This window comes from Ambystoma mexicanum, chromosome 4q, assembly GCF_040938575.1.
Source record: "Ambystoma mexicanum isolate Mex_15411 chromosome 4q, UKY_AmexF1_1, whole genome shotgun sequence".
Classification (NCBI taxonomy): Eukaryota; Metazoa; Chordata; class Amphibia; order Caudata; family Ambystomatidae; genus Ambystoma; species Ambystoma mexicanum.
The window spans coordinates 434,548,488-434,566,749 of NC_090928.1; the positions used below are offsets into that span (position 1 = coordinate 434,548,488).

General features: G+C 37.8%; 11 non-coding genes across 11 annotated transcripts; all 11 read left to right on the plus strand.

Annotated features, from left to right (window-relative positions):
• The first annotated feature begins 6,822 nt into the window (after positions 1-6,822).
• On the plus strand, positions 6,823-6,894 carry TRNAC-GCA (transfer RNA cysteine (anticodon GCA)). Its single transcript has one exon. It is a non-coding gene; the product is annotated as a tRNA-Cys (tRNA).
• Positions 6,895-7,777: 883 nt separating this feature from the next.
• TRNAC-GCA (transfer RNA cysteine (anticodon GCA)) lies at positions 7,778-7,849 on the plus strand. The gene has a single exon. It is a non-coding gene; the product is annotated as a tRNA-Cys (tRNA).
• A 1,808-nt stretch (positions 7,850-9,657) lies between these two features.
• TRNAC-GCA (transfer RNA cysteine (anticodon GCA)) lies at positions 9,658-9,729 on the plus strand. Its single transcript has one exon. It is a non-coding gene; the product is annotated as a tRNA-Cys (tRNA).
• Positions 9,730-10,585: 856 nt separating this feature from the next.
• TRNAC-GCA (transfer RNA cysteine (anticodon GCA)) lies at positions 10,586-10,657 on the plus strand. Its single transcript has one exon. It is a non-coding gene; the product is annotated as a tRNA-Cys (tRNA).
• Positions 10,658-11,514: 857 nt separating this feature from the next.
• Positions 11,515-11,586, plus strand: TRNAS-GGA (transfer RNA serine (anticodon GGA)). The gene has a single exon. It is a non-coding gene; the product is annotated as a tRNA-Ser (tRNA).
• An 881-nt stretch (positions 11,587-12,467) lies between these two features.
• Positions 12,468-12,539, plus strand: TRNAS-GGA (transfer RNA serine (anticodon GGA)). Its single transcript has one exon. It is a non-coding gene; the product is annotated as a tRNA-Ser (tRNA).
• Positions 12,540-13,419: 880 nt separating this feature from the next.
• TRNAC-GCA (transfer RNA cysteine (anticodon GCA)) lies at positions 13,420-13,491 on the plus strand. The gene has a single exon. It is a non-coding gene; the product is annotated as a tRNA-Cys (tRNA).
• An 883-nt stretch (positions 13,492-14,374) lies between these two features.
• Positions 14,375-14,446, plus strand: TRNAC-GCA (transfer RNA cysteine (anticodon GCA)). Its single transcript has one exon. It is a non-coding gene; the product is annotated as a tRNA-Cys (tRNA).
• Positions 14,447-16,252: 1,806 nt separating this feature from the next.
• TRNAC-GCA (transfer RNA cysteine (anticodon GCA)) lies at positions 16,253-16,324 on the plus strand. Its single transcript has one exon. It is a non-coding gene; the product is annotated as a tRNA-Cys (tRNA).
• Positions 16,325-17,208: 884 nt separating this feature from the next.
• Positions 17,209-17,280, plus strand: TRNAC-GCA (transfer RNA cysteine (anticodon GCA)). The gene has a single exon. It is a non-coding gene; the product is annotated as a tRNA-Cys (tRNA).
• Positions 17,281-18,136: 856 nt separating this feature from the next.
• Positions 18,137-18,208, plus strand: TRNAC-GCA (transfer RNA cysteine (anticodon GCA)). Its single transcript has one exon. It is a non-coding gene; the product is annotated as a tRNA-Cys (tRNA).
• The last annotated feature ends 54 nt before the right edge of the window (positions 18,209-18,262 follow it).

Here is an 18,262-nt window from a genome sequence, read left to right on the forward strand (position 1 = left end):
CCTCCTCCTTCTTCTACACTTGCCGTGGCCGGCGTTCTCCGTGCGCAGCCACGTCCCCCGTTTCGCCTTTCCCCAATCAACTCGTTACCGTTTATCTCCGTTTCCACTCCCTTACCACAGTTCTCTTCCCCACCACTCTCAGAAAGAAAAATGCCTTGTGCTCGGGATATCCTATGAAAGGCCCTACTGGTGACTTCACTGATCGCGTCAAACTACTGGTAAGTTCTTCATATATTCTTTAAGTCCAAAATACACTTGCAATCTACCCCCGTTAACCTCACAGCTGTCTTCCTGTCACTCCTGGAACAAGATAATCAATAATATAATCGGACTGCGCACACTGTGTAGCCTCGCGTGTGATACGCCCCTCGACAGGGGGGCTTAACCAGCCAATTATCTTCCGTATTGGGCAACTAACTAGCTACCGCCTACAGGGAAACGTCATCTACCTATCAAGTTTTTTGCTCGAACAATAGGGATCCTCATCTACTCATTGATCAATAAATGCCAACTCGTAGGAAATCACACACACACCCTTACACGTAGTCGCGACCTAGGCCAATCAGTGTCTACGAGCGGCCGCACGTGATGTTTTCGTGCTCCGCCCCCCTCTCTCACGTAACGTAGCCGACTGCTCTCGCACTCGTTCGGCTACCATTCATTTCATTGTCTACACTAAATTGTCAAACCTTCGCCGCGCACCTGTGCAACACCTCCCACCTCCCGTATTTAATTCCTCCCCCCTCCCTCACAATTTCACATTGCTTGTTGTGCGTGGCATGCTCACCAAGTTCTCTTGATGCGGGGCCGCTCGACTGCGTGCACCCATCCAAGCGGCTCGCCACCTCCCCTCGTCTGGACCACATCTGGACACTCGCCAACCGCGGGCGGGATACTTCTCAACCAGCTCCCGAAAGCCAATATCCGGATTGCGCTGTCCGGTCTTCTCGCAGTTCCGCGATGGTCCAGTAGTCCTCAGAAGGGGGCAACGGCAGAGGGGGCCGCGCCGCCGGGCCTCCTCGCAACAGAAGTACCTGGAAAAAAATAAAAATAAAAAAGCAGATCTTAAACAGATCTCAGCAGTGCCTCCAACTTGTCGGGGGGAAATTCTGCCGGGGTCGGCCGGGCCGTCCGCAGACCTCCGGGCAGGGAGGCCCCAACTCCTCCTGTATATCCCAAAAGAGATAGAGTATGAGACACACGCAAGAAGCAAGGTGACTCTGCTGTTTATTAGACAAAACGGCAGGGATGGGTCAAGGAGCGTACGCGTCCGTCCTGACACACACAATTGTGGGGCTCGCAGGCCCTTTTTACCTTAGTATGACGCGCTACTTGCGTCACCTTGGAAAGTTTAGCAAAAAACCTATTTCCACTCTGGATTGGTTACTCGAGTGGTAGGGTTAATATAGCATACATATAGAGAACGGTGTTAGTGGTTGAGGGTTAGTCAGGTGGTATACCTGGGCTGTCCCTTCAATTTGATACATGAAAATTGTTACATGAAGACCTCTGAGGATTGGTCAATGTTAATGGCGTCAGTGATAAGAGCCCCATGTTCTGATTGGTCCGCTCGCGAGCCTCCCAGTCTGGGACTATCGCTGTTCCCAGCTTGCGGTGCACCTGTCCTTTGCAACAATGTTTTACTATGGGTAGGTGTAAACAATGTGAGGATTCATTCGTATGTTGGGAGGTCGACTACTCCCACTGCTGCAGATGTCCAATGAGTCTTTTAATTGTATCTGCCTGTGTCTTGAAAAGTGGGATTCAGGCGTCTCCTTCCTCCTGGGCTTGGCGTCCTGTCAAGTTTGGCTTTGTCACGTGAGGTGGGACCGTGTTTGAGGCAAAATTCAACACAATTAATATTGTTTTTCCTACTGTGTGCCTGGTTTATCTTGCAGGTGCGACCTTGGCGTCGGCTTGCGGCGTGCGAGATTGCAACATCGTGCCCTTGGCGGTGTGCTTTCTCCGGGCTCATTTTGCAGGGTCAGCAACCAAGCTCTTGCTCATTCAATGTTCATGGAAGCTTTTGCTTGCGGCCTACTTGGGCCTGGTGCATAGGTGGAACCGTTTGATGCAGAGCGCTTTAGGTTACGGTATCATATTGCTCTATCCTCAGTATCGTGTCTCCGTTATATTCTTCATTATGGTACATGGTTCTTAGAAGAAGCGTGAGCAAGCCTTTTTAGATAAGTTCATTATGCGTCTTGCGTTTCTGCATTTTGAGAGCCTATGTGGAAAATAATAAAGATGCACGTCCGTGGGTATGTCTGTCGCCTACGTCATAGCACTGAGTATGTTCTTCGTGTGGATTGGTGTGGGAGTGTCCGGTGTGCATGTTTGCACAGGTGTGCTGACCGTTGGCTAGGTCGTCATGGCATCTCTAACGACGTGTAGGTTTAGTCGAGTTGATCCGTGCCGCAGGTGTCGGCATGGACATGGCGGGCTGCTGGGCAGGTAGGTGGGCACATCCGTATGTTCCTGTACCAGAGTTTTGGTCGTCTGGTAGATAGGCAAACTCCTCTCGTGGCGGGTGTCTATGCCGTGATCCTCTAGGCCAAGCGCGAGAGGGGAAGGGCGGGAGCCTGTTCTTCCATTCTCCCACTTCACCCTCTTCATAGATCCTGTTAACATGTTTTTCAACCCAATGCACTGTAAGAAACAATAGGATATATCATCATTTCATATACAAAACAATGAACGATTGGGTTTAACTATGCTCTTAGCACAAAATCAACAAACTGCAGTAGAGAAGCAGTTACATTTTGCAGAATTTGTGCATTTGACAAAAGATTTTTTTTTTGTTCCAAGATCTACATGTGATACGAAATGTATGAATTCTTGCAATGGAAACCTCACTGTATTTTACCAAGGCAGATAAAGGACATCCTTCGCACCCCTTATACTTATAAGGAGGGTTTGGTGGCTGAACATGCATTGCTTTGATAGTGATTGCATGTTGCTTCCACTTTGTACATATTACTGAATAAATAAAGGTGAACAATTCAGAAATGGGGGTATAGCTCAGGGGTAGAGCATTTCACTGCACTTCAAAAAGGTCCCTAGTTCAAATCTGGGTTCCCCCTTGTCCAACTGTTTTACCTGTAGAAATATTTTTTTAATTAAATACATTGAAGTAAACATTTACAATCTTAGCATTTTATGTAATGAGCAACACATTTCTACATTTGAAATACTCCTGATCATCACCTGAAACATAGGGTAAACACCATTAAGCTGTTTAGGATTTCTTCATATGATACAAGCTGTGTTTTACATTCACCCAAGTTCTACTGGTGATATTATCAGTTTGAAATAGTCCATTGGAAGCTCATATGAATGTTATAAAACTGTGGTGGAAACCAATAATATGCCCTTAATGAAATGTATTAATTTGTACAGCTGACCTGAAGTGCACTGATGTCATTAGTTCTACACGTTCCATACAGTCACCCACTCTATCACCTTTTTAAAAAAGGGCAGTTTTCAGCATTCAAGGGTTTAACTCAGTGGTAGAGCGTAGGAGTGCAATTCAAGAAGTCCCTGTTTCATAACCATATACCCTTGTCAATAGATCCTGTTAAAATGTTTTTCAACCCAATGTACTGTAAGAAACAAAAGGATATATCATCATTTCATATAAAAAACAATGAACAATTGGGTATAACTATGCTCTCAGCACAAAATCAACAAACTGCAGTAGAGAAGCAGTTACGTTTTGCAGAATTTGTGCATTTGACAAAAGTTTTTTTCCATGTTCCAAGATCTACATGTGATATGAAATGTATGAATTCTTGCAATGGAAACCTCACTGTATTTTACCAAGGCAGATAAAGGACATCTTGTGTGCCCCTTATACTTATAAGGAAGGTTTGGTGGCTGAAAATGCATTGCTTTGATGGTGATTGCTTGTTGCTTCCACTTTGTACATATTTTCTGAATGAATAAAGGTGACCATTTCAGAAATGGGGGTATAGCCCAGGGGTAGAGGATTTCACTGCAGATCAAAAGGTCCCTAGTTCAAATCTGGGTGCCCCCTTGTCCAACTGTTTTACCTGTAGAAATATTTTTTTAACTAAATCAATTGAAGTAAACATTTACAATCTTAGCATTTTATGTAATGAGCAACACATTTCTACATTTGAAATACTCCTGATCATCACCAGAAACATAGGGTAAACACCATTAAGCTGTTTAGGATTTCTTCATATGATACAAGCTGTGTTTTACATTCACCCAAGTTCTACTGGTGATATGATCAGTTTGAAATAGTCCATTGGAAGCTCATATGAATGTTATAAAACTGTGGTGGAAACCAATAATATGCCCTTAATGAAATGTATTAATTTGTACAGCTGACCAGAAGTGCACTGATGTCATTAGTTCTACAAGTTCCATAGAGTCACCCACTCTATCACCTTTTTAAAAAAGGGCAGTTTTCATCATTGAAGGGTTTATGTCAGTGGTAGAGCGTAGGAGTGTAGTTCAAGAAGTCCCTGTTTCATAACCATATACCCTCTTCAATAGATCCTGTTAAAATGTATTTCAACCCAATGCACTGTAAGAAACAATAGGATATATCATCATTTCATTTACAAAACACTGAACAATTGGGTTTAACTATGCTCTTAGCACAAGATCAATAAAATGCAGCAGAGAAACAGTTACGTTTTGCAGAATTTGTGCATTTGACAAAAGTTTTTTTTCCATGTTCCAAGATCTACATGTCATATGAAATGTATGAATTAATGCAATGGAAACCTCACTGTATTTTACCAAGGCAGATAAAGGACATCTTTTGTACCCCATATACTTATAAGGAAGGTATGGTGGCTGAAAATGCATTGCTTTGTTGGTGATTGCATGTTGCTTCCACTTTGTACGTATTACTGAATAAATAAAGGTGAACATTTCAGAAATGGGGGTATAGCTCAGGGGTAGAGGATTTCACTGCAGATCAAAAGGTCCCTAGTTCAAATCTGGGTGCCTCCTTGTCCAACTGCTTTACCTGTAGAAATATTTTTTTAACTAAAAAAATTGAAGTAAACATTTACAATCTTAGCATTTTATGTAATTAGCAACACATTTCTACATTTGAAATACTCCTGATCATCACCTGAAACATAGGGTAAACACCATTAAGCTGTTTAGGATTTCTTCATGTGATACAAGCTCTGTTTTACATTCACCCAAGTTCTACTGGTGATATGATTAGCTTGAAATAGTCCATTGGAAGCTCATATGAATGTTATAAAACTGTGGTGGAAACCAATAATATGCCTTAAATGAAATGTAATAATTTGTACAGCTGACCAGAAGTGCACTGATGTCATTAGTTCTACAAGTTCCATCGAGTCACCCACTCTATCACCTTTTTAAAAAAGGGCAGTTTTCAACATTGAAGGGTTTATGTCAGTGGTAGAGCGTAGGAGTGTAGTTCAAGAAGTCCCTGTTTCATAACCATATACCCTCTTCAATAGATCCTGTTAACATGTTTTTCAACCCAATGCACTGTAAGAAACAATAGGGTATATCATCATTTCATATACAAAACAATGAACGATTGGGTTTAAATATGCTCTTAGCACAAAATCAACAAACTGCAGTAGAGAAGCAGTTACATTTTGCAGAATTTGTGCATTTGACAAAAGATTTTTTTCCATGTTCCAAGATCTACATGTGATATGAAATGTATGAATTCTTGCAATGGAAACCTCACTGTATTTTACCAAGGCAGATAAAGGACATCTTGTGTACCCCTTATAGTTATAAGAAGGGTTAGGTGGCTGAAAATGCATTGCTTTGATGGTGATTGCATGTTGCTTGCACTTTGTACATATTACTGAATTAATAAAGGGGAACATTTCAGAACTGGGGGTATAGCTGAGTGTTGGAACATTAGACTGCAGATCAAGATGTCTCCAGTTCAAATCTGGGTGCCCCCTTGTCCAAAAGTTTTACCTGTAGAAATATTTTTTTTAAATAAATTGAAGAAAACATTTACAATCATAGCATTTTATGTAATGAGCAACACATTTCTACCTTTGAAATACTCCTGATCATCTCCTGAAACATAGGGTAAACACCATGAAACTGTTTAGGATTTCTTCGTATGATACAAGCTGTGTTTTACATTCACACAAGTTCTACTGGTGATATTATCAGTTTGAAATAGTCCATTGGAAGCTCATATGAATGTTATAAAACTGTGGTGGAAACCAATAATATGCCCTTAATGAAATGTATTAATTTGTACAGCTGACCAGAAGTGCACTGATGTCATTAGTTCTACAAGTTCCATACAGTCACCCACTCTATCACCTTTTTAAAAAAGGGCAGTTTTCAGCATTCAAGGGTTTAACTCAGTGGAAGAGCATAGGAGTGCAGTTCAAGAAGTCCCTGTTTCATAACCATATACCCTTGTCAATAGATCCTGTTAAAATGTATTTTTTAACCCAATGCACTGTAAGACAAAATAAGATATATCATCATTTCATATACAAAACAATGAACAATTGGGTTTAACTCTGCTCTTAGCACAAGATCAATAAAATGCAGCAGAGAAACAGTTACGTTTTGCAGAATTTGTGCATTTGACAAAAGTTTTTTTTCCATGTTCCAAGATCTACATGTCATATGAAATGTATGAATTAATGCAATGGAAACCTCACTGTATTTTACCAAGGCAGATAAAGGACATCTTTTGTACCCCATATACTTATAAGGAAGGTATGCTGGCTGAAAATGCATTGCTTTGTTGGTGATTGCATGTTGCTTGCACTTTGTACATATTACTGAATTAATACAGGTGAACTTTTCAGAACTGGGGGTATAGCTCAGTGGTAGAGCATTTGACTGCATATCAAGAGGTCCCTAGTTCAAATCTGGGTGCCCCCTTGTTCAACTGTTTTACCTGTAGAAATATTTTTTTAATTAAATAAATTGAAGAAAACGATTACAATCTTAGCATTTTATGTAATGAGCAACACATTTCTACATTTGAAATACTCCTGATCATCTCCTGAAACATAGGGTAAACACCATGAAACTGTTTAGGATTTCTTCATATGATACAAGCTGTGTTTTACATTCACCCAAGTTCTACTGGTGATATTATCAGTTTGAAATAGTCCATTGGAAGCTCATATGAATGTTATAAAACTTTGGTGGAAAGCAATAATATGCCCTTAATGAAATGTATTAATTTGTACAGCTGACCAGAAGTGCACTGATGTCATTAGTTCTACAAGTTCCATAGAGTCACCCACTCTATCACCTTTTTAAAAAAGGGCAGTTTTCAGCATTCAAGGGTTTATGTCAGTGGTAGAGCATAGGAGTGCAATTCAAGAAGTCCCTGTTTCATAACCATATACCCTCTTCAATAGATCCTGTTAAAATGTTTTTCAACCCAATGCACTGTAAGAAACAATAGGATATATCATCATTTCATATACAAAACAATGAACAATTGGGTTTAACTATTCGCTTAGCACAAAATCAACAAACTGCAGTAGAGCAGCAGTTACGTTTTGCAGAATTTGTGCATTTGACAAAAGTTTTTTTTTTTCATGTTCCAAGATCTATATGTGATACGAAATGTTTGAATTCTTGCAATGGAAACCTCACTGTATTGTACCAAGGCAGATACAGGACATCTTGTGTACCCCTTATACTTATAAGGAGGGTTTGGTGGCTGAAAATGCATTGCTTTGATGGTGATTGCATGTTGCTTGCACTTTGTACATATTACAGAATTAATAAAGTTAAACCTTGCAGAACTGGGGGTATAGCTCAGTGGTAGAGCATTTGACTGCAGATCAAGAGGTCCCTAGTCCAAATCTGGGTGCCCCCTTGTTCAACTTTTTTACCTGTAGAAAAAAACATTTACAATCTTAGCATTTGATGTAATGAGCAACACATTTCTACATTAGAAATACTCCTGATCATCTCCTGAAACATAAGGTAAACACCATGAAACTGTTTAGGATTTCTTCATATGATACAAGCTGTGTTTTACATTCACCCAAGTTCTACTGGTGATATTATCAGTTTGAAACAGTCCATTGGAAGCTCATATGAATGTTATAAAACTGTGGTGGAAACCAATAATATGCCCTTAATGAAATGTATTAATTTGTACAGCTGACCAGAACTGCACTGATGTCATTAGTTCTACAAGTTCCATACAGTCACCCACTCTATCACCTTTTTAAAAAATGACAGTTTTCAACATTCAAGGGTTTATGTCAGTGGTAGAGCGTAGGAGTGTAGTTCAAGAAGTCCCTGTTTCATAACCATATACCCTCTTCATTAGATCCTGTTAAAATGTTTTTCAACCCAATGCACTGTAAGAAACAATAGGATATATCATAATTTCATATACAAAACAATGAACAATTGGGTTTAACTATGCTCTTAGCACACAATCAACAAACTGCAATAGAGAAGCAGTTACATTTTGCAGAATGTGTGCATTTGACAAAGATTTTTTTCCATGTTCCAAGATCTACATGTGATACGAAATGTATGAATTCTTGCAATGGAAACCTCACTGTATTTTACCAAGGCAGATAAAGGACATCCTTTGCACCCCATATACTTATAAGGAGGGTTTGGTGGCTGAAAATGCATTGCTTTGATGGTGATTGCATGTTGCTTGCACCGTGTACATATTACAGAATTAATAAAGGCGAAATTTTCAGATCTGGGGGAATAGGTCAGTGGTAGAGCATTTGAATGGAGATCAAGAGGTCCCTAGTTCAAATCTGGGTGCCCCCTTGTTCAACTGTTTTACCTGTGGAAATTTGTTTTAATTAAATAAATTGAAGAAAACATTTACAATCTTAGCATTTTATGTAATGAGCAACACATTTCTACATTTGAAATACTCCTGATCATCTCCTGAAACATAGGGTAAACACCATGAAACTGTTTAGGTTTTCTTCATATGCTACAAGCTGTGTTTTACATTCACCCAAGTTCTACTGGTGATATTATCAGTTTGAAATAGTCCATTGGAAGCTCATATGAATGTTATAAAACTGTGGTGGAAACCAATAATATGCCCTTAATGAAATGTATTAATTTGTACAGCTGACCAGAAGTGCACTGATTTCATTAGTTCTACAAGTTCCATACAGTCACCCACTCTATCACCTTTTTAAAAAAGGGCAGTTTTCAACATTCAAGGGTTTAACTCAGTGGTAGAGCGTAGGAGTGTAGTTCAAGAAGTCCCTGTTTCATAACCATATACCCTCTTCAATAGATCCTGTTAAAATGTTTTTCAACCCAATGCACTGTAAGAAACAATAGGATATATCATCATTTCATATACAAAACAATGAACAATTGGGTTTAACTATTCGCTTAGCACAAAATCAACAAACTGCAGTAGAGCAGCAGTTACGTTTTGCAGAATTTGTGCATTTGACAAAAGTTTTTTTTTTTCATGTTCCAAGATCTATATGTGATACGAAATGTTTGAATTCTTGCAATGGAAACCTCACTGTATTGTACCAAGGCAGATACAGGACATCTTGTGTACCCCTTATACTTATAAGGAGGGTTTGGTGGCTGAACATGCATTGCTTTGATGGTGATTGCATGTTGCTTGCACTTTGTACATATTACAGAACTAATAAAGTTAAACCTTTCAGAACTGGGGGTATAGCTCAGTGGTAGAGCATTTGACTGCAGATCAAGAGGTCCCTAGTTCAAATCTGGGTGCCCCCTTGTTCAACTTTTTTACCTGTAGAAAAAAACATTTACAATCTTAGCATTTGATGTAATGAGCAACACATTTCTACATTAGAAATACTCCTGATCATCTCCTGAAACATAGGGTAAACACCATGAAACTGTTTAGGATTTCTTCATATGATACAAGCTGTGTTTTACATTCACCCAAGTTCTACTGGTGATATTATCAGTTTGAAATAGTCCATTGGAAGCTCATATGAATGTTATAAAACTGTGGTGGAAACCAATAATATGCCCTTAATGAAATGTATTAATTTGTACAGCTGACCAGAACTGCACTGATGTCATTAGTTCTACAAGTTCCATACAGTCACCCACTCTATCACCTTTTTAAAAAATGACAGTTTTCAACATTCAAGGGTTTATGTCAGTGGTAGAGCGTAGGAGTGTAGTTCAAGAAGTCCCTGTTTCATAACCATATACCCTATTCAATAGATACAGTTAAAATGTTTTTCAACCCAATGCACTGTAAGAAAAAATAGGATATATCATCATTTCATATACAAAACAATGAACAATTGGGTTTAACTATGCTCTTAGCACACAATCAACAAACTGCAATAGAGAAGCAGTTACATTTTGCAGAATTTGTGCATTTGACAAAAGATTTTTTTTCCATGTTCCAAGATCTACGTGTGATACGAAATGTATGAATTCTTGCAATGGAAACCTCACTGTATTTTACCAAGGCAGATAAAGGACATCCTTCGCACCCCATATACTTATAAGGAGGGTTTGGTGGCTGAAAATGCATTGCTCTGATGGTGATTGCATGTTGTTTGCACTTTGTACATATTACTGAATTAATAAAGTTAAACCTTTCAGAATTGGGGGTATAGCTCAGTGGTAGAGCATTTGACTGCAGATCAAGAGGTCCCTAGTTCAAATCTGGGTGCCCCCTTGTTCAACTGTTTTACCTGTAGAAAAAAAACATTTACAATCTTAGCATTTTATATAATGAGCAACACATTTCTACATTTGAAATACTCCTGATCATCTCCTGAAACATAGGGTAAACACCAAGAAACGGTTTAGGATTTCTTCATATGATACAAGCTGTGTTTTACATTCACCCAAGTTCTACTGGTGATATTATCAGTTTGAAATAGTCCATTGGAAGCTCATATGAATGTTATACAACTGTGGTGGAAACCAATAATATGCCCTTAATGAAATGTATTAATTTGTACAGCTGACAAGAAGTGCACTGATGTCATTAGTTCTACAAGTTCCATACAGTCACCCACTCTATCACCTTTTTAAAAAAGGGCAGTTTTCAACATTCAAGGGTTTATGTCAGTGGTACAGCGTAGGAGTGTAGTTCAAGAAGTCCCTGTTTCATAACCATATACCCTCTTCAATAGATACAGTTAAAATGTTTTTCAACCCAATGCACTGTAAGAAACAATAGGATATATCATCATTTCATATACAAAACAATGAACAATTGGGTTCAACTATGCTCTTAGCACAACATCAACAAACTGCAGTAGAGAAGCAGTTACATTTTGCAGAATTTGTGCATTTGAATAAAGATTTTTTTTCCATGTTCCAAGATCTACGTGTGATACGAAATGTATGAATTCTTGCAATGGAAACCTCACTGTATTTTACCAAGGCAGATAAAGGACATCCTTCGCACCCCATATACTTATAAGGAGGGTTTGGTGGCTGAAAATGCATTGCTCTGATGGTGATTGCATGTTGTTTGCACTTTGTACATATTACAGAATTAATAAAGGCAAAATTTTCAGATCTGGGGGAATAGTTCAGTGGTAGAGCATTTGAATGGAGATCAAGAGGTCCCTAGTTCAAATCTGGGTGCCCCCTTGTTCAACTGTTTTACCTGTGGAAATTTGTTTTAATTAAATAAATTGAAGAAAACATTTACAATCTTAGCATTTTATGTAATGAGCAACACATTTCTACATTTGAAATACTCCTGATCATCTCCTGAAACATAGGGTAAACACCATGAAACTGTTTAGGATTTCTTCATATGCTACAAGCTGTGTTTTACATTCACCCAAGTTCTACTGGTGATATTATCAGTTTGAAATAGTCCATTGGAAGCTCATATGAATGTTATAAAACTGTGGTGGAAACCAATAATATGCCCTTAATGAAATGTATTAATTTGTACAGCTGACAAGAAGTGCACTGATGTCATTAGTTCTACAAGTTCCATACAGTCACCCACTCTATCACCTTTTTAAAAAAGGGCAGTTTTCAACATTCAAGGGTTTATGTCAGTGGTAGAGCGTAGGAGTGTAGTTCAAGAAGTCCCTGTTTCATAACCATATACCCTCTTCAATAGATACAGTTAAAATGTTTTTCAACCCAATGCACTGTAAGAAACAATAGGATATATCATCATTTCATATACAAAACAATGAACAATTGGGTTCAACTATGCTCTTAGCACAACATCAACAAACTGCAGTAGAGAAGCAGTTACATTTTGCAGAATTTGTGCATTTGAATAAAGATTTTTTTTCCATGTTCCAAGATCTACGTGTGATACGAAATGTATGAATTCTTGCAATGGAAACCTCACTGTATTTTACCAAGGCAGATAAAGGACATCCTTCGCACCCCATATACTTATAAGGAGGGTTTGGTGGATGAAAATGCATTGCTCTCATGGTGATTGCATGTTGTTTGCACTTTGTACATATTACAGAATTAATAAAGGCAAAATTTTCAGATCTGGGGGAATAGTTCAGTGGTAGAGCATTTGAATGGAGATCAAGAGGTCCCTAGTTCAAATCTGGGTGCCCCCTTGTTCAACTGTTTTACCTGTGGAAATTTGTTTTAATTAAATAAATTGAAGAAAACATTTACAATCTTAGCATTTTATGTAATGAGCAACACATTTCTACATTTGAAATACTCCTGATCATCTCCTGAAACATAGGGTAAACACCATGAAACTGTTTAGGATTTCTTCATATGCTACAAGCTGTGTTTTACATTCACCCAAGTTCTACTGGTGATATTATCAGTTTGAAATAGTCCATTGGAAGCTCATATGAATGTTATAAAACTGTGGTGTAAACCAATAATATGCCCTTAATGAAATGTATTAATTTGTACAGCTGACCAGAAGTGCACTGATTTCATTAGTTCTACAAGTTCCATACAGTCACCCACTCTATCACCTTTTTAAAAAAGGGCAGTTTTCAACATTCAAGGGTTTAACTCAGTGGTAGAGCGTAGGAGTGTAGTTCAAGAAGTCCCTGTTTCATAACCATATACCCTCTTCAATAGATCCTGTTAAAATGTTTTTCAACCCAATGCACTGTAAGAAACAATAGGATATATCATCATTTCATATACAAAACAATGAACAATTGGGTCTAACTATGCTCTTAGCACAAAATCAACAAACTGCAGTAGAGAAGCAGTTACATTTTGCAGAATGTATGCTTTTGACAAAATATTTTTTTCCAAGTTCCAAGATCTACATGTGATACGAAATGTATGAATTCTTGCAATGGAAACCTCACTGTATTTTACCAAGGCAGATAAAGGACATCCTTTGCACCCCATATACTTATAAGGAGGGTTTGGTGGCTGAAAATGCATTGCTTTGATGGTGATTGCATGTTGCTTGCACTTTGTACATATTACTGACTTAATAAAGGAGAACTTTTCAGAATTGGGGGTATAGCTCAGTGGTAGAGCATTTGACTGCAGATCAAGAGGTCCCTAGTTCAAATCTGGGTGCCCCCTTGTTCAACTGTTTTACCTGTAGAAATATTTTTTTAATTAAATAAATTGAAGAAAACGATTACAATCTTAGCATTTTATGTAATGAGCAACACATTTCTACATTTGAAATACTCCTGATCATCTCCTGAAACATAGGGTAAACACCATGAAACTGTTTAGGATTTCTTCATATGATACAAGCTGTGTTTTACATTCACCCAAGTTCTACTGGTGATATTATCAGTTTGAATTAGTCCATTGGAAGCTCATATGAATGTTATAAAACTTTGGTGGAAAGCAATAATATGCCCTTAATGAAATGTATTAATTTGTACAGCTGACAAGAAGTGCACTGATGTCCTTAGTTCTACAAGTTCCATAGAGTCACCCACTCTATCACCTTTTTAAAAAAGGGCAGTTTTCAGCATTCAAGGGTTTATGTCAGTGGTAGAGCATAGGAGTCCAATTCAAGAAGTCCCTGTTTCATAACCATATACCCTCTTCAATAGATCCTGTTAAAATGTTTTTCAACCCAATGCACTGTAAGAAACAATAGGATATATCATCATTTCATATACAAAACAATGAACAATTGGGTTTAACTATTCGCTTAGCACAAAATCAACAAACTGCAGTAGAGCAGCAGTTACGTTTTGCAGAATTTGTGCATTTGACAAAAGTTTTTTTTTTTCATGTTCCAAGATCTATATGTGATACGAAATGTTTGAATTCTTGCAATGGAAACCTCACTGTATTGTACCAAGGCAGATACAGGACATCTTGTGTACCCCTTATACTTATAAGGAGGGTTTGGTGGCTGAAAATGCATTGCTTTGATGGTGATTGCATGTTGCTTGCACTTTGTACATATTACAGAATTAATAAAGTTAAACCTTGCAGAACTGGGGGTATAGCTCAGTGGTAGAGCATTTGACTGCAGATCAAGAGGTCCCTAGTCCAAATCTGGGTGCCCCCTTGTTCAACTTTTTTACCTGTAGAAAAAAACATTTACAATCTTAGCATTTGATGTAATGAGCAACACATTTCTACATTAGAAATACTCCTGATCATCTCCTGAAACATAAGGTAAACACCATGAAACTGTTTAGGATTTCTTCATATGATACAAGCTGTGTTTTACATTCACCCAAGTTCTACTGGTGATATTATCAGTTTGAAACAGTCCATTGGAAGCTCATATGAATGTTATAAAACTGTGGTGGAAACCAATAATATGCCCTTAATGAAATGTATTAATTTGTACAGCTGACCAGAACTGCACTGATGTCATTAGTTCTACAAGTTCCATACAGTCACCCACTCTATCACCTTTTTAAAAAATGACAGTTTTCAACATTCAAGGGTTTATGTCAGTGGTAGAGCGTAGGAGTGTAGTTCAAGAAGTCCCTGTTTCATAACCATATACCCTCTTCATTAGATCCTGTTAAAATGTTTTTCAACCCAATGCACTGTAAGAAACAATAGGATATATCATAATTTCATATACAAAACAATGAACAATTGGGTTTAACTATGCTCTTAGCACACAATCAACAAACTGCAATAGAGAAGCAGTTACATTTTGCAGAATGTGTGCATTTGACAAAGATTTTTTTCCATGTTCCAAGATCTACATGTGATACGAAATGAATGAATTCTTGCAATGGAAACCTCACTGTATTTTACCAAGGCAGATAAAGGACATCCTTTGCACCCCATATACTTATAAGGAGGGTTTGGTGGCTGAAAATGCATTGCTTTGATGGTGATTGCATGTTGCTTGCACCGTGTACATATTACAGAATTAATAAAGGCGAAATTTTCAGATCTGGGGGAATAGGTCAGTGGTAGAGCATTTGAATGGAGATCAAGAGGTCCCTAGTTCAAATCTGGGTGCCCCCTTGTTCAACTGTTTTACCTGTGGAAATTTGTTTTAATTAAATAAATTGAAGAAAACATTTACAATCTTAGCATTTTATGTAATGAGCAACACATTTCTACATTTGAAATACTCCTGATCATCTCCTGAAACATAGGGTAAACACCATGAAACTGTTTAGGATTTCTTCATATGCTACAAGCTGTGTTTTACATTCACCCAAGTTCTACTGGTGATATTATCAGTTTGAAATAGTCCATTGGAAGCTCATATGAATGTTATAAAACTGTGGTGGAAACCAATAATATGCCCTTAATGAAATGTATTAATTTGTACAGCTGACCAGAAGTGCACTGATTTCATTAGTTCTACAAGTTCCATACAGTCACCCACTCTATCACCTTTTTAAAAAAGGGCAGTTTTCAACATTCAAGGGTTTAACTCAGTGGTAGAGCGTAGGAGTGTAGTTCAAGAAGTCCCTGTTTCATAACCATATACCCTCTTCAATAGATCCTGTTAAAATGTTTTTCAACCCAATGCACTGTAAGAAACAATAGGATATATCATCATTTCATATACAAAACAATGAACAATTGGGTTTAACTATGCTCTTAACACAAAATCAACAAACTGCAGTAGAGAAGCAGTTACATTTTGCAGAATGTATGCTTTTGACAAAATATTTTTTTCCATGTTCCAAGATCTACATGTGATACGAAATGTATGAATTCTTGCAATGGAAACCTCACTGTATTTTACCAAGGCAGATAAAGGACATCCTTTGCACCCCATATACTTATACGGAGGGTTTGGTGGCTGAAAATGCATTGCTTTGATGGTGATTGCATGTTGCTTGCACTTTGTACATATTACTGACTTAATAAAGGAGAACTTTTCAGAATTGGGGGTATAGCTCAGTGGTAGAGCATTTGACTGCAGATCAAGAGGTCCCTAGTTCAAATCTGGGTGCCCCCTTGTTCAACTGTTTTACCTGTAGAAATATTTTTTAATTAAATAAATTGAAGAAAACGATTACAATCTTAGCATTTTATGTAATGAGCAACACCTTTCTACATTTGAAATACTCCTGATCATCTCCTGAAACATAGGGTAAACACCATGAAACTGTTTAGGATTTCTTCATATGATACAAGCTGTGTTTTACATTCACCCAAGTTCTACTGGTGATATTATCAGTTTGAATTAGTCCATTGGAAGCTCATATGAATGTTATAAAACTTTGGTGGAAAGCAATAATATGCCCTTAATGAAATGTATTAATTTGTACAGCTGACCAGAAGTGCACTGATGTCCTTAGTTCTACAAGTTCCATACAGTCACCCACTCTATCACCTTTTTTAAAAAAAGGGCAGTTTTCAGCATTCAAGGGTTTAACTCAGTGGTAGAGCGTAGGAGTGTAGTTCAAGAAGTCCCTGTTTCATAACCATATACCCTCTTCAATAGATCCTGTTAAAATGTTTTTCAACCCAATGCACTGTAAGAACCAATAGGATATATCATCATTTCATATACAAAACAATGAACAATTGGGTTTAACTATTCGCTTAGCACAAAATCAACAAACTGCAGTAGAGCAGCAGTTACGTTTTGCAGAATTTGTGCATTTGACAAAAGTTTTTTTTTTTCATGTTCCAAGATCTATATGTGATACGAAATGTTTGAATTCTTGCAATGGAAACCTCACTGTATTGTACCAAGGCAGATACAGGACATCTTGTGTACCCCTTATACTTATAAGGAGGGTTTGGTGGCTGAACATGCATTGCTTTGATGGTGATTGCATGTTGCTTGCACTTTGTACATATTACAGAACTAATAAAGTTAAACCTTTCAGAACTGGGGGTATAGCTCAGTGGTAGAGCATTTGACTGCAGATCAAGAGGTCCCTAGTTCAAATCTGGGTGCCCCCTTGTTCAACTTTTTTACCTGTAGAAAAAAACATTTACAATCTTAGCATTTGATGTAATGAGCAACACATTTCTACATTAGAAATACTCCTGATCATCTCCTGAAACATAGGGTAAACACCATGAAACTGTTTAGGATTTCTTCATATGATACAAGCTGTGTTTTACATTCACCCAAGTTCTACTGGTGATATTATCAGTTTGAAATAGTCCATTGGAAGCTCATATGAATGTTATAAAACTGTGGTGGAAACCAATAATATGCCCTTAATGAAATGTATTAATTTGTACAGCTGACCAGAACTGCACTGATGTCATTAGTTCTACAAGTTCCATACAGTCACCCACTCTATCACCTTTTTAAAAAATGACAGTTTTCAACATTCAAGGGTTTATGTCAGTGGTAGAGCGTAGGAGTGTAGTTCAAGAAGTCCCTGTTTCATAACCATATACCCTATTCAATAGATACAGTTAAAATGTTTTTCAACCCAATGCACTGTAAGAAAAAATAGGATATATCATCATTTCATATACAAAACAATGAACAATTGGGTTTAACTATGCTCTTAGCACACAATCAACAAACTGCAATAGAGAAGCAGTTACATTTTGCAGAATTTGTGCATTTGACAAAAGATTTTTTTTCCATGATCCAAGATCTACGTGTGATACGAAATGTATGAATTCTTGCAATGGAAACCTCACTGTATTTTACCAAGGCAGATAAAGGACATCCTTCGCACCCCATATACTTATAAGGAGGGTTTGGTGGCTGAAAATGCATTGCTCTGATGGTGATTGCATGTTGTTTGCACTTTGTACATATTACTGAATTAATAAAGTTAAACCTTTCAGAATTGGGGGTATAGCTCAGTGGTAGAGCATTTGACTGCAGATCAAGAGGTCCCTAGTTCAAATCTGGGTGCCCCCTTGTTCAACTGTTTTACCTGTAGAAAAAAAACATTTACAATCTTAGCATTTTATA